The 15,110-nt window shown below is 41.9% G+C and overlaps 1 protein-coding gene across 1 annotated transcript in view; it reads right to left on the bottom strand.

Moving 5' to 3' along the window:
• The window catches only part of LOC310873828 (chemerin-like receptor 1), a gene marked incomplete at both ends in the record, with an annotated part of 592,518 nt that overhangs the window by 235,963 nt on the left and 341,445 nt on the right, over positions 1-15,110 (bottom strand). The window lies entirely within an intron of this gene.

The raw sequence follows: 15,110 nt of genomic DNA, 5'->3' as shown, positions 1-15,110 counted from the left end.
CCCCCATATCTTACAAGTATGATTGAACCCTACAAACCCTCCCGCGCACTCAGATCAGCCAACGCAGGGAAGCTGGAAGTACCCTCACTAAAAACGCCGGGACAACGCTCCACACGTCCCAAACTCTTCTCCCTTCTGGCTCCAAAACTGTGGAATGCACTTCCCATTGCAGTCAGAACTGCAGCATCACTCCCAATCTTCCGCCGTAGCCTGAAAACCCACCTTTTCAGACTCCATCATGGCCCTTAGCACTTACCCTTAGATAGCATTTCTGTTGGATTATATAGCATTTGATACAGACTTATAGCATGTTATGTAGACAGCACTGTAATTGTATTGTATGTAGTCATAGCACGCCATAGTACACATATATAGCATAGTAGTAAAGATGTATAGTTTATATGTATAGTGTATGTATAGTTTCACTATATAAATATTCCACTGTTACTTTCTTAGCTTACGCATGTTTCATGATAAATGCTTTTTATGTGATGTATTCCCATGCTTTGTTCTTGCTTAAATGTAAGTCGCTCTGGATTAAGAGCGTCTGCTAAATGCCTAAATTGTAAAAAATTGTAATAGTTAGATGACAGATGGTTGACTCTGATATATTGCAGAATCTGTACGGCATGTATTATTATTGTTTATATTATTAAAACAATAACGTGAGTGACTTTTTCGAGCTTGTAGATCTGACCGTGACTTGTGCTATTTGTGTGTGTGTGTGTGTGTGTGTGTGTGTGAGACACTGTAGTATTATGATCACGAAGGGCATTAATTTGTGAGAAAAATGGAGATGACGAGAGAGAGAGAGAGAGAGAGAGAGAGAGAGAGAGAGAGAGAGAGAGAGAGAGAGAGAGAGAGAGAGAGAGAGAGAGAGAGAGAGAAGGAGGGAGAAGGAGGAGAGGAATGCCAGCATGTAGGGACTGGTTAACCACTTCCCATGTTCAGTATTTGGTTCTACTAATGCTCATTTTAAGATTACACCATTCCATTCTCTTCACCATTCCTTACAGGATTGCTGTACGGGATCTCCTCACTGGTCAACAAAAACACCTTGAAGACCCTAACAACAGGTAGCCTAACGCTTCCTCCCCGCCAGTGGCGTGCACAGACATTTAGAGGGGCAGGTGAAAAAACTGGTCACCTATAAAAAAAGGCACCTATAGACCGATTCACAGAGGGGTGCCCTGGAGTCATGGCTGCGCCAGGCTATACCTATAACAGGAGCCCTCGTACAAGGTTTATTCGACTATGCATGCACCTCTTGGTATACCACGGCACCTCAAAGGCCCTTAAAACAAGGCTCCAGACAAGGCTACAAACTGGTCAGGCTATACTACTTGGCCTCACTCCCCGAACCCACCTCACCCCTGCCCACTTTGACAGGCTGGAATGGCTTATAGGTCCACTCCACGCCCACAACACACCAGAGGGAGTTCAACAAACCACGTGCATTCCGGTTCGGCACAAACAAGGGACTAAATGAATTTCGCTCCTATATGCCCTACCAACAGTCATTAAGACATGTTAATCCCTTGACTCCTTCAAAACCGCTAAAATGTATTTTACACTTGCTGAAAATAGCCGATCTACAAGCTTGTAGATCTGCTATTTTCAGCATGCAGCCACGTGTAAAATGACTTATACTGGATCTCTTGTCCACCAGTCCCTTCCTAACATTTTAGTCTAGTTTTTATTTGTCGACGAAATTATCAATATATTTATTTAGTCTTAGTTTTAGTCATCATATGGCTACGTTTTCATTTAGTTTCCATGTAGTTTTCGTCAGTGAAAAAAAGGTAGTCTGCAGACAATTTTCGTCTTATAGTTTTAGTCGACGAAAACAACAGAGCATGCAGTCAGTATAGTGACATCATCTGTGGTCTGTGGGCATGTTTGGTCATTTCTGTGTCAGTGTGCCAACATTCCAGGAAGAGAAAGGGCTGCGGTTTTCTGTTTGCTTGGAATCCCCGTCGATGATGTCACTGGTAGGCAGGCTTCTATACGGAGCCCACCACCAGTGAGACAACAGAGTGACTAGACCGTACATGCAGGGCAACTGGCGGCCCGGGGGCCACATGCGGCCCCCACCTTCACTTAAAGGACCACCACACCACTTTTCAACCTATCTTCATATAATCCTCATAGGTCCTCACTAATAATCATGATAAAATGGCACCATTTTTTTCTTCTTCCTACTCAGTCTGTGTCTCATAGGAGGGCTGTGGGCAGTTCAGAAACCCGTCCACCAGTGACATCATCTTTAGGCAGATTTTTTTTAAACCATTTTTTTCTCACAAAAATGTTTAGATTGTTATTATCGTGAGAACGATGGCTTCCATTTTCGCATTGCAACTTTTCAGGACTAGAAAGCCTGCAGTTTCTTAGTAGCTTGGATTCCCCATTGATGATGTCACTGGTGGACGGGTTTCTGAACTGCCCACAGCCCTCCAATGAGGGAAAAAAGGTGCCATTTTATCATGATTAGTGAGGACCTAGTATATGAAGATAGGTTGAAAAGTGGTGAAGTGGTCCTTTAATGTGGCCCGCAGGTTAATATCGGAATATTGATATATGATATTTATTTCAGCTGTTACAATTCCAAGGTTCATAAAGTTAACATAACTATAATTAAGGGCATTTGAAATGCATTTGAAATTAAATAAAAAAATGTTAATTTTCAGGATTCCAATTCAAAAATAGCAACAAATAATTCAGGATTTCAATTAAAATATACAGGTAGCAAAAATAGCAGATCTACAAGCTCAAAACGCGTCAAGCTACGAGCTCGTAGGTCTGCTATTTTTGAAAGATTGTGTGGTGCAAATCTTTGAATATAACTATATTCTTTCAGAGCCAAAGTTTTTAACTCAAATCTTTGCTACTGGGGGTGGTCCCTGGAACAACATATTTTCAGATGGGGGTCGGCAGTTTTTGGGGGTCCTTGACATGAAAATGTTTGAGAACGACTGACATAGAAACATGGGGTTTTTCTGAAAACTGTCAGGATTTAGAAGACATATATTTGTAGAATCGTTCCCAGGTCAAAATGGGCTAACTAGAATCAGACAGAGAAGTATAGCATGTGAATTCATATTTAGAAAATGTTGCAGATGTCAAAAATGTCTGAGATGAGGGAATGGTGATGGAAGGGTTAACTTTCTGAAAGCTTCATGGGCTCAAAGATAATCAACTTCAAAATCTCAAAAATAAAACAGTCAAAATGACCTCTCAGACATGCTAGTGTTAAACCAAACCCTGTACTTAATTTAAAATGCTCCCCCCCACCCCCCACCCCCCCCACCCCCCACACCCCACCCCCCACACCCTGGGGCATCCAAACATCAGCGCCACAAATAGCCAGTTCACAAGCTCATGAGGATTGCCCCAGAATACGAACACTCATGATGAAGTAGCCTATAGTTAAATAGACATTCTTGTTTATTGTTTATTGTTTATAAGGATCCCCATTAGCTTTTGCCTTGACAGAAGCTATAGTCTTCCTGGGGTCCGACACAGACAAACATTTAACAAAGGCAATACTTACAATTGTTTACAAACACTATAACTCAAAATAAAACATAGTAAAATAAAATATAAAATAAGAAATAAAAAACACAGGAGAAAAACATAGCAAAAAAATCCCTTTCAACACATTATACATTTGAATTATTATTTTCCCAGGGCTACTGCAGTATGGTTTACATAAGGTGTTCTTATGACATTAAGACATTACTTGTACAACAACAACAACAACAACAACAACAACAACAACAACAATAATAATTAGGGGTGCACGATTATGAAATTATGACCGATATCCGATTATTTGCATTGTCATATCTGCCGATATCGATTATCATGACCGATTCCGATACAGAGCACCACAATGGAAACAAGCCTATAGGCCCTCCTATAGGGCCTTTATTGGCCCAAAGCCTGTTAATAAAGTATTAAATCAATCAATAAATAGCATATAATACCCTTTTCCCAAGTGTCTGTTTTCACAACGGAATGATTAGTGAATGAGATGAGTACACAGATTACGTTTGATTTGGCTTGTGTTCTGGACTATAGAGGTAATAGACACTTTAGATTTATGTTGAACTCATTGATGATACACTTTTCATTTAAAAAAAAGACCGTTCCGATAAAACAGCAGCTAAAATCACAGAATTACCCAGTCTCCATAACATCTACACCACTCGCTGTATGAAAAAAGCCCACAACATCATGGAAGACACCAGCCACCCCGCAAATACCCTGTTCAAACCACTCCCTTCCAAGAAACGCTACGAGAGCATCAGATATCGCACCACCCGTTTCAGTAACAGTTTCCTACCCCGCAGGCAGTCAGGCTGCTGAACAACTGACCTTGAACTGTATTGCACTGTTTTGTCACTTTTTTTCAGTTTTTTTTGTCTTTTTCTTGCACTATAGATGTTTGTTTATGTCCTGTGTATGTAAGACTGAGAGTGCTCTGAGCAAAATAATTTTCATTGTATTTATACTCTGTATCTATACATAGGCCAAATAAACCTGAACCTGAACCTGATACCGATGTGGCATTTCTATGGCCGATAATTATGGCCTATTCCGATGCTATACCGATTAAACGTGCATCCCCAACAATAATAACAACAACAACATATATTATGTATTTATTCTTCTTCTGTACTTTTGAATCTGTACTTTTACTTTTTTTACTACACTTATACCATAGTGTATTATCTTATACCAGCTGGTGTATGATTGGTCGTCTCTTTCGGGTGTGGAAACCTCATTATGTCCATATATGGTCGTCTCTTTCCTCATTATGTCCAAAAACTGTGGATTCAAATTCCAAAAACAGAAAAATCAGCAAATCTACAGAAAGCTCAAAACGTGTCGCTTGGGAATCTCCTGTCTGTGTGATGCCGTGTAGTAGATGATCAAGCAAGGGGTTAATTTACAAAAAAATAATAAAAATAATAACGAAATGTACAGTATATACGGACATAGGAGGTTTCTGCCTGACAGGATTGATTGATTGATTGATTGATTGATTGATTGAAGTATTTATTGACAGTATGCATTTATTTCAAATGAAAGGAAAACTCAATACAAAAGCTGATACTGTGGACGACAGCATGCTAAAGCATTACACTTATTGTTTACAACAGGGTCCACCATGTTCAATTCATCAGAACATTTAGGGACGTACAAAATATACACTTATATATATTATGAAAGAAAAAAAGGAAATCATATAAGGAGGTAAAAAGGGGGGGGAAATATACAGTTGAGGGTAAAAGAGGGGCCAGTTTCGAATTGCAGCCGTCCGATATGGGGCTTTTTTTAGAGCGGTTTTGAAGGAGTCAAGGGATTGACTCCTGCATGTCTTAATGGCTGTTGGCAGGGCGTTCCAGTGACATTCTTGGTGGCCGCATAGGAGCGAAAATAATTTAGTCCCTTGTTTGTTTTGCCAAATCTGATATAGATGCGCCGTGCGGACAAAGCTGCCTTGTGTTGCCTCATACCGCCATAAAAAGAGGAATGTACCACCCGGACAAGATCCAACACAACACATCAGTCTGCAGGAATGAGGAAGAGAAGGCAGGATGGATGCAGGGACATAATGCAACCTTTAGTAGGCTACAGTTTATGATGACGTACAATATTTTAGTGAATTTCATTTTACTTTGAGTATTTCCTTAATCCTTTTTTCAATACTTGATTGTTCTACTCCACTATATAGGCCTACAACCCACAGGCAAAATATTGTAACTTTTACTCCACTACAATTATTTGACATCTTAGTTGAAAATACATATATTAAACCAATAAAGACCTATTTTATATGTTGACGCAATGACGACTATAGGCCTATATTTGTATTGAACACTTTTCAATCAAAATCATTCAGACCCATTTTCATAGTCAAAACAGAAAGGTACATGAATCATGTATAGTCACTTTATTCAAGTTGCTTAACTAAAACCTAGTGACAGCACTTTCGAAATATTTGTAATGATATCAAAATAAATAAGTTCTTAGCTTAAGTATATATATGATTCATGATAACTACTTTTTATGTAGGTATGTGATGTATTTCTATCCTTTTTTTTCTTGCTTGAACCCCTTTTGGCGTTAGCATCATGTTATGCTTTAGCTATTTTAAAAAAGCAGATCTACAAGCTACGAGCTTGTAGGTCTGCTATTTTTGAAAATTCGAAGAACCATTGACATGGAAACATAGCTTTTTCAGAAAACTGTCAGGATGTAGAAGACATTTTTAGAATCTGATTTCAGGTCAAAATGGGTTGTAAATCGCTCTGGATTGAAAGCGTCTGCTAAATGCCTAAATTGTATATTGTAAAGAAGGAAAAAATCAAAAAAGAAAGAAAGAAAGAAAGAAAGAAAGAAAGAAAGAAAGAAAGTGAATTATTTCGCGGACCCTTGGCTATGCGTTGAGGACCATAGGGTATAGGGTATAGCCTACTATTAATATTATTAGGAATGATGAATGAATCAAGGTAAGGAATCAAGGTAAGGACGCAGTGAAGGAATCAAGGTAAGGACGCAGTGATCAGGGATCGAGGGAGGGAAGGACCAGAGGTTGGGAGTGGCACAAAGGGGGCGGAGCCACCAGCCTGGCAGCCAGCCTGCATGCTGTCCTGAGGAAATACACGCACGCGCACAGCGCACACACACACACACACACACACACACACACACACACGGGCTGGGATTTATACTGCCTTTCTCCTCCCGGATGACTTTGTGATCTGATTCTGCGCTATTATCTTCTCAGGTAAGAAGAGAATTATAATCATAATACCATAACTCGATCTGCCCCGTGTGGCGTCGAGCTATTCTTTAGCTGTCTTTCATAAGAGGGACACATATGAAAACAAACTGGGATAATATGGTTGTATAATAATAATGATTACTATAGTTGACCTTATTTACATTACAGCCCACTTCGCCGATCCACACACCTATTATATTATTACATAGGAGGATAATTCATGTCACAAACCCCTCAGAAAATAAAGCTAAAGAGCTGAACTTTTGCCGATCTATTCATTTCATTTCCACTGCATGCCGTTTATTTGGCTACTGTCGACCTCTCTCTCTCCTCCCATCGTGTGTGTGTGTGTGTGTGTGTGTGTGTGTGCGTGTGTGTGTGTGTGTGTGTGTGTGTGTGTGCGTGTGCGTGCGTGCGCGCGAATATCAAACAAACAAAGTGGTGCAGCTTATATTATTGTATTTATTGTGAATGTGAATGAATGTGTAGCCTACGGCGACGCACGCATGCATGCATGTGCATTGTGCACGGAAGGACGGATCGCTTTCTTGTTGATGTTTAATAGTTTCCAATAATGAATAAACTAGAGTTTAAATTAATTGATGAATTGATGAATGAAGCCAGGACGGACAGGAGGAGACTGTGTCAGCTTATTGTCATCAGCCAGGGCTGTGCACTGCAGGAAAGACCGACGCATCGACAGTTCGTCTTAATATCACGATCTGTCATGGTGGAACTTCACCCTGTTTGTTTTACGCACTTTCTACCATTTACAACGGTACAAGTTCTACACAAATGTTCACATTCCAGAATGTAAAGTGCTCACCCCCACCAGAGCCACGGCTGTGTACGGTTCTCCTCGTCTGGGTATAAAGTAACCCGTATCGTCCTTATTGTTCAATAAAAAAGAGAGTTTTAATTCGATCGGTGGTCGTTTGCCCGTGTAGAATTATAATGTATCAAGAGTGCACTACACCTCTCAACCGATAGGGTCGCGTAGTTTAAAAACCTGAGAAAATGGCCACCGACCGGATTTAAATGCTCTGTGTTGAACAATAGTGAACATACGGGTGCTCATACCCATCCGAGGAGGAGTGTAACATCCGTGGCTCTGGGGTGAGACCTTTTATATTTGACATCTGAATGTTAATGTAGATGTAAGGGCTGGAAGTGGAGCAAGTGCAGAACAATACGTTGACGTTCCCTCATGATGTTTCAGGGCTGACTGGGAGAGGACAGGATTGATTGAAATACTTATTAACTGTTTGCCGAAATACAGTGCATTTCAAGCACAAACTCAATACAAAGACTGTTAACTGTGAGTGGACAACCCTATAAAGCATTACACTTGTTTACAAGAGGGTCCACCTTGTTCAATTCATCAAAACATGTAGACACTTCTATATAGCTAAAGAACAGGAGCGTCTGTCTCCTCTGCTCTGCTCTGCAGCGGTGGAAAAACGGACTCATATTTTTGTACTTGATCAATACTACTAATTCAGAAATGTGTCTGTTACAAGTACAAGTACAGACTTTTACTTGAGGGCCGCCTATAGGGTTGAAGTGGTTAATGTTTTGTAATGATAATCAAAATCTAAAAAGTAACTCAACTTTCTAATACATGTCGTGTTGGGTACAAGTACAATATTTTTCCTCTGAAGTAAAAGTACTTGAAACTGGAAATACTTGCTAAAAAAAAAAAAAAACTTATAAAAATGCAGCACAAGTGAGACTTCAAGGCAACGCATCACTCTTCCACTCTTCCAAACCACACCTATGCAATCAACTAATCAAATTATTCCCGAGTGCGGCACGGCTGCAGCTCACCGCTCCTTGGCTGCAGCTCACCGCTCCTTGGCTGCAGCTCACCGCTCCTTGGCTGCAGCTTACCGCTCCTTGGCTGCAGCTCACCACTCCTTGGCTGCGGCTCACCGCTCCTTGGCTGCAGCTCACCACTCCTTGGCTGCGGCTCACCGCTCCTTGGCTGCGGCTCACCGCTCCTTGGCTGCGGCTCACCGCTCCTTGGCTGCGGCTCACCGCTCCTTGGCTGCGGCTCACCGCTCCTTGGCTGCAGCTCACCGCTCCTTGGCTGCAGCTCACCGCTCCTTGGCTGCGGCTCACCGCTCCTTGGCTGCGGCTCACCGCTCCTTGGCTGCAGCTCACCGCTCCTTGGCTGCAGCTCACCGCTCCTTGGCTGCAGCTCACCGCTCGTTGGCTGCGGCTCACCGCTCCTTGGCTGCGGCTCACCGCTCCTTGGCTGCGGCTCACCGCTCCTTGGCTGCAGCTCACCGCTCCTTGGCTGCGGCTCACCGCTCCTTGGCTGTGGCTCACCGCTCCAAGATATGGGTCAAATGCGGAGAACAAATTTCACTGCGGTAACGTGTGTGTGACAAATTGTACAATTTTGACATTGATGCATAATGTAACAGGAGGTCTTTTAGGGATTTAGACAGGTAACCAAAATACCAACTTTAGTGGGGGAACACCCCTTCCCAACTGCTAAATCCCCCCCCAAATACTGTATTTAGAAAGCTGGAACGAAAATGGAGCCCTGTGTCTCCTGTCCTCTGCTCCTCGGCTCTGTCAGATCCTCATTTAACTTTGAGAGGGTAGACCGTCTCGCCTCAGCTCCAAAATGATCACCACTGTTTATTTGATCATGAGAAAGAAGTGGCAGAAAACAAGGCACCAACCAGCAATTATAGGGGTTCAGTGTCTTGCTCAAGGACACTTTGACGGTATAACTCTGGGGGAGACAGGGTTCGATCTGGCAACCTTGCGTTTATACCATCCAGCCACTCTACCCCTGAGCCACCGCCGCCCCACATCTGGTTCCAAATCCTACACTGTGGATGCCATTGGGTGCATGAGGCGATGACTCACACATGCTGAGGATGACTCTGGTAACTTCATTAGAAAGACACAACATGGCTGAGTTCCATTTCATGTGCGTGGGAATCGTCCGATCACCATGTGTTGCTTGTTTTTAAATCGGCTAAAATGACCTGTGTAACGTAATACTGTAGCCTTAGTTCATTGTAGACCCTTGAATACCGTACTTACACATGTTGAATATCACAACCTGAACCCAACATTCAAATGAAGGATTTCTTTTTTTAGAGATGAGACTCGTTGCCAGACTGTTTTTATTTGTTTGTTCAGGAGCATCTGGTTTACATCTTAGGTACATTTAAATTTAACACTACCAACAAATAACAACATCATATTCAAGTATTATGGCCTCTACAAAACATGAACATTTGGGGAGCTGGAAAAGTATTTGTAGCATATATATATATCGGACAATGCGAAAATGTCAAGCCACGATCATAATTCTGATATTATCACGATAATCTGGTACCAGGGGGTCCCCAGCAAAAGTAGGTAATATAGCATCATAATAATTTCAACCACTTTTACCATGTTTTATACTATGCTACAAAAATAGCAGATAGTACATACATATCACTTCACTTCATGCCGCACTACGAGCTTGTCGATCTGCTATCATTCATGAAAAATCAACTGTAGATTTAGTCGACGAAAACTAGACTAGCACTAAAACATTCCAGGTGACTAAAATGTGACTAAAACTAAATAAACTATTCAAGAGACTACGACTAACACTAAAACATTCCAGGTGACTAAAATGTGACTAAAACTAAATAAACTATTCAAGAGACTATGACTAAAACAACACTGGAGCCAAGTGCCCTATAGTGTCCACTCCGGTCCAGTGTTTGAGACATTCCTGCAGCAAAGCATGATTCAGCATGAGAACACCCACTGTTGCCAGATGTCACAAGAGGAACAAGCAACCCAGGTCTATGAAATTGAGCCCAAAAGAAGCGACTATAGGACTATATTGTATACAAAACAAAATACATGATGAATGAAAATGGTGCTTTACTATAGCGCCTTTATCCAAGGCGCTTTACATAGATTGTGCATTACATTCACCCATTCACACACACATTCACACACCGATGGTGGAGGAAACCATGCAAGGCACCAACCAGCACATCAGGAGCAATTAGGGGGTTCAGTGTCTTGCCCAAGGACACTTCGACACTAACTCTGGGGGAGCCCACAGGGTTCCAACTGGCAACCTTGCGGTTACCATCCAGCCACTCTACCCCTGAGCCACCGCCGCCCCCACATTGGTTATTTGAAAATACCAGATCTACAAGCTCACGACGTGTCACATATAAGTATGGTATGATACAATAACTTGAAAAATTAGGAATATTTAGGAAACATTTTAAACGCACAAATCTGCGCAGAAAACATAGTGTTTGTACTTTGTCCGCGCAGACAAAATACAATACAGGAACATGCTTTAGAACTAACTGCTTTAAACAACATTGGGTTTGGATAGCAAGCTCAAATAAGCAACTACACTTTGGAGAGAAAAAAAAACACAAACAAAACAAAACTGTCACTTATAACAAGCATACATGGCAACACAGGAGACAGACAAAGCGCTTCAACACCATCAGATGATCACATTTCCTCAATACGTTTCTCACCATCTGAAGTAAAGCAGCTCCTGTTACATTTCTATGCTGAGTTAACAACGAGAGCCTCTAGGCTCTTGGCACAATGATTACATAACCGCCTGATCGCTGATAATGTCGTCCATTCATCTACTGAAAACATTTCCATACATTTTCAAACATTTTGAAGAAATGGTACAAATATTGAAACGGCAGTGTGTAGATATGCATCTATGACAGGTCTTCTCTTCTTCTATGTTCTCTTCTGTTCTTCTTCTCTGCTCTCAGAGTGGGTGCCGTCCGTGGGACCCTATAGGCTAGGACGAAAAACAACTTTATTCGAAAAAAAAAACTATTAAAAGAGTAAAACCAATAAAACAGTGCATTTAACAAGTTTAAAAACATATCAGCTTGGAAATGCGATGGTGGGTTTTCAGTGCAGATTTGAAGGTAGGAAGTGATGGGGCATCTCGGATGTGTTTGGGTCGCCCCAGGTTTTGCGTTTGATTTTTTTAGGGACCTCAAGGAGGCCGGCGTCGCTGGACTGTAGATTTCGCTGGACTGTGAGATTTTAGATTTCCACTATTCACAATGTCTCGCTATTACATTAATATAGCATTATAAAATATGGCCATATGGTACATTGTTTATTTTGATTTGCGATACCCGTCATTGACAGTCATGTCTCTGTATATCCCATTCAATCCGGGAAAGCATCCGTGGCAGTTTAGCTAATTTTAGCTAATTAAACGCAGGCCTATAGAGCACCGAAGTCTGACGTCACTTTCAGTAGAGGGCGTCAGTCCCCAGGTTCATGTATTTGTTTAGTTGCATTGAAATCCCCATTGAGGCGATTTGAGATCGCCTCATATAACAACTGTGTTTGAAAAATAAACGGCCGCTTCACTCATATGGATATGAAGAATCAACTGACTGAGAGAAAACGCTATTGTTACTGCTACTGAATTAGTTAGATTTTCGCTAGAAGCAGACTGTATCATATATGAGTGACTGACTGTTGCAAACGATACAGAGACACCTCCCTGACAATAACGCCGAGACAGCTTGTTTATTTTTGGACCACAACGCTTATAGTAGACGATATTAAGATCACCCCATGTTATTCTCCATAGAGAAATTACTTCCGCGAACCAGGGGAATCGTCGGGATGAGCGAGTTACGTCAGGACTTCGGTGCTCTATAGCAAGCAACACACGTTTGTTCAGAAAACCGTTTGGATTCAGAAGGCATTTAGTAGAATTAGACTCAGGTCTAAATGGGATATTAATATTTGTCATGTCTGCCCTGTGCAATTTACACAAGTCTACACAGCCTACTGTATAATGCAAACCGAAATGCAATTTTTATTCATATTATTGGAACACATTCCAATGTTCAATTCTCAATGTTCTGTGTTAGGTTGCGCACAGGTGGTGAAAGACAACCATGCTGTTTTCGTGCTCAGACACAGCCACCCAGCCACACACCCACCCAGCCACCCACACACACACACACATGGCTCCGTAAGGGAGTGGTTGCACGGTTAGCGCCACTACAAAAACAAAAACACAATTATTAAAATGTAATAGCAATAATGACAATTAATCATTGCGTATAAATCTCATGACGCTGGCCACAGCCCCATGCTGCTCCTCTCTGATTTCATGGGGCGAGGTTATTGAAGATAACGTAATGTTATTTGTCTTCGCAGTCAGTTGAGTATTTTGAAAGAAGCATTTATTATTATGTGTTTGAGATAACTGGCAGTGTGTCTACCTGTTTCGACCTGCCTCGTCTTGTCTCTTAGTATAATACTGTGGAACTATGTGCTCACTATGTCTGCTGAGGCAATGCGTGTTTTAGAGTGGTGCAACCACTCCAAGGAACAGAAATGTCCTTATGTCCACCTACCTGTCCCTATGTCCGTCCCTATGTTTAGAGTACCAGTAGGGGCAAAAGTAGCGCTGTTGTGCTAGAAACAGAGAGAGAGAGAGAGAGATAGTGTTGCACTGTTGCCTGCTAGAGAGAGAGGGGGGGGGGGGGGGAGTTCCTGTGGGTCTGGAAGTTCCGGGTAACCCAACGGGGACCCCCACACGGAGTTGCACCACTCAGTACACACAGGTGTGATTTTTCGAATAACTGTGCAGCCACTAATGTGAAGCAATGTGAACAAAAAATACATATCGTTGTCGGTCAGACACCCATCGCATCTCCATACAGTATGATAAAGAACTTTATTGTCCATTATCATTTACATAAAATGGAAATTTTACATACAATACAACATTACATAAAAAACACGGATGCATGAAAATACTATATGCACACACAGATACATGCACATGCACATGCACATGCACATGCACATGCACATGCACATGCACATGCACATGCACATGCACATGCACATGCACATGCACATGCACATGCACATGCACATGCACACACAGATAGGGGGGGGGGCACTGAAAAGACTTCAGTGCAAGGAATGAATGCATTTGCCATGTATCCGAAGGAAGTCTGATCCAATCACTTTTAGATTTTCTCCAGTTTAATCCTGAGTTTAAGTTTTGTTGTATTCAAGATCAGATTTTAGGCATGTTTAAGCCTCCAGGAAAATCCGTGTTGAGGTTCTTAATCCACTGTTTTTCATTAAAACGTCTTTGTCCTACTGTCCAGTTGGGACTGTCCAGCGCCTTTTAGAGCTTCAATGCCGTGAGCCATGAAATGTTGAACCAACCTTGTGGTTGTCTTTTTTGCATTGTTAATAATTGTATCTGTGTTGTCCCAGCCTTGTACCTATTGTTTTACCCGTTTCTCCGACATATTGTAAACCACATTTTTCACATTAAATAAATGCAGTTGCTGGTTCTGGCTGTTATTTGTTGTTTAATCTCCAACACGCGTTTTGTAGTTCTATTTTTGACTAATTGTTTGGGTTTGAAGTATTCTGGTCCCTGGCGTGTTGGTGTGTTGATTCCTTTTAGCTTGCCGTGTACTAGATAGTCTTTAAGATTTTTGTTTTTTCTGTAGGTCCCTGGACCTTCAGATGGCGGTCCACAGCCAAATATAGATAATTGTGGGGGTCCTTCACATTAAAAAGGTTGAGCCTCGGGTCTAAATGGGCTAAATGAAGTGCATATACATATCTTAGCCATCTCCTAGACTAATTGTGAGAATGTCATGCTTGCGAAGAAGTTTGTATAGATGGGCTTATTGTTGCAGGATCTGTAGGTATGCTCAGAAAACATAACGTACACAAACGAGGCATGCAAGACAAAGAATTTGAGACTTCAAAAGATTACTCGAGCAATAAGTAGCCAAAGCTTACATGACCTGCATGTGAATGTAATGGAATGTGTTTGGTCCGACGGAGCATTGATCCGATCGACGACCTACCTCAAACCCTCACCCTAACCCTATAACCTCCCCCGGGGCAGCACACCTAAACCTAACCCCAACCCTCTCCCGACCCCCAGCGCACCTCGGACCTATATGCTCCGTCGGACCAATGGTCCGTCGGATCAATGGTCCGTCGGATCATAGTATGCCTCCCAACACAGCAACTCTACAGCCTCAAGACGACAGCCAACCCACAGCCATGTCTCAACACTTGAGCCTATAAGTCAACAGACTGAACCATGAGTAAATAACCTTTAAAGGTCTGTAAACGGGAGACAACAGGAGTGTGACGGATCAGATAATCTGAGATGGCTGTATTATACCTTAACTCACAGAGTTACTAAAATGTCTTAAAATATACTTGTATTAAGGGACAGGCTCTATTGAGTGAACGTGAGTTGGGTTGATGTGGTTTGTGT

This window comes from Protomyctophum parallelum, assembly GCF_964188405.1.
Source record: "Protomyctophum parallelum genome assembly, chromosome: 16".
Lineage (NCBI taxonomy): Eukaryota > Metazoa > Chordata > Actinopteri > Myctophiformes > Myctophidae > Protomyctophum > Protomyctophum parallelum.
This window is presented reverse-complemented; position numbering and strand designations above follow the sequence as displayed.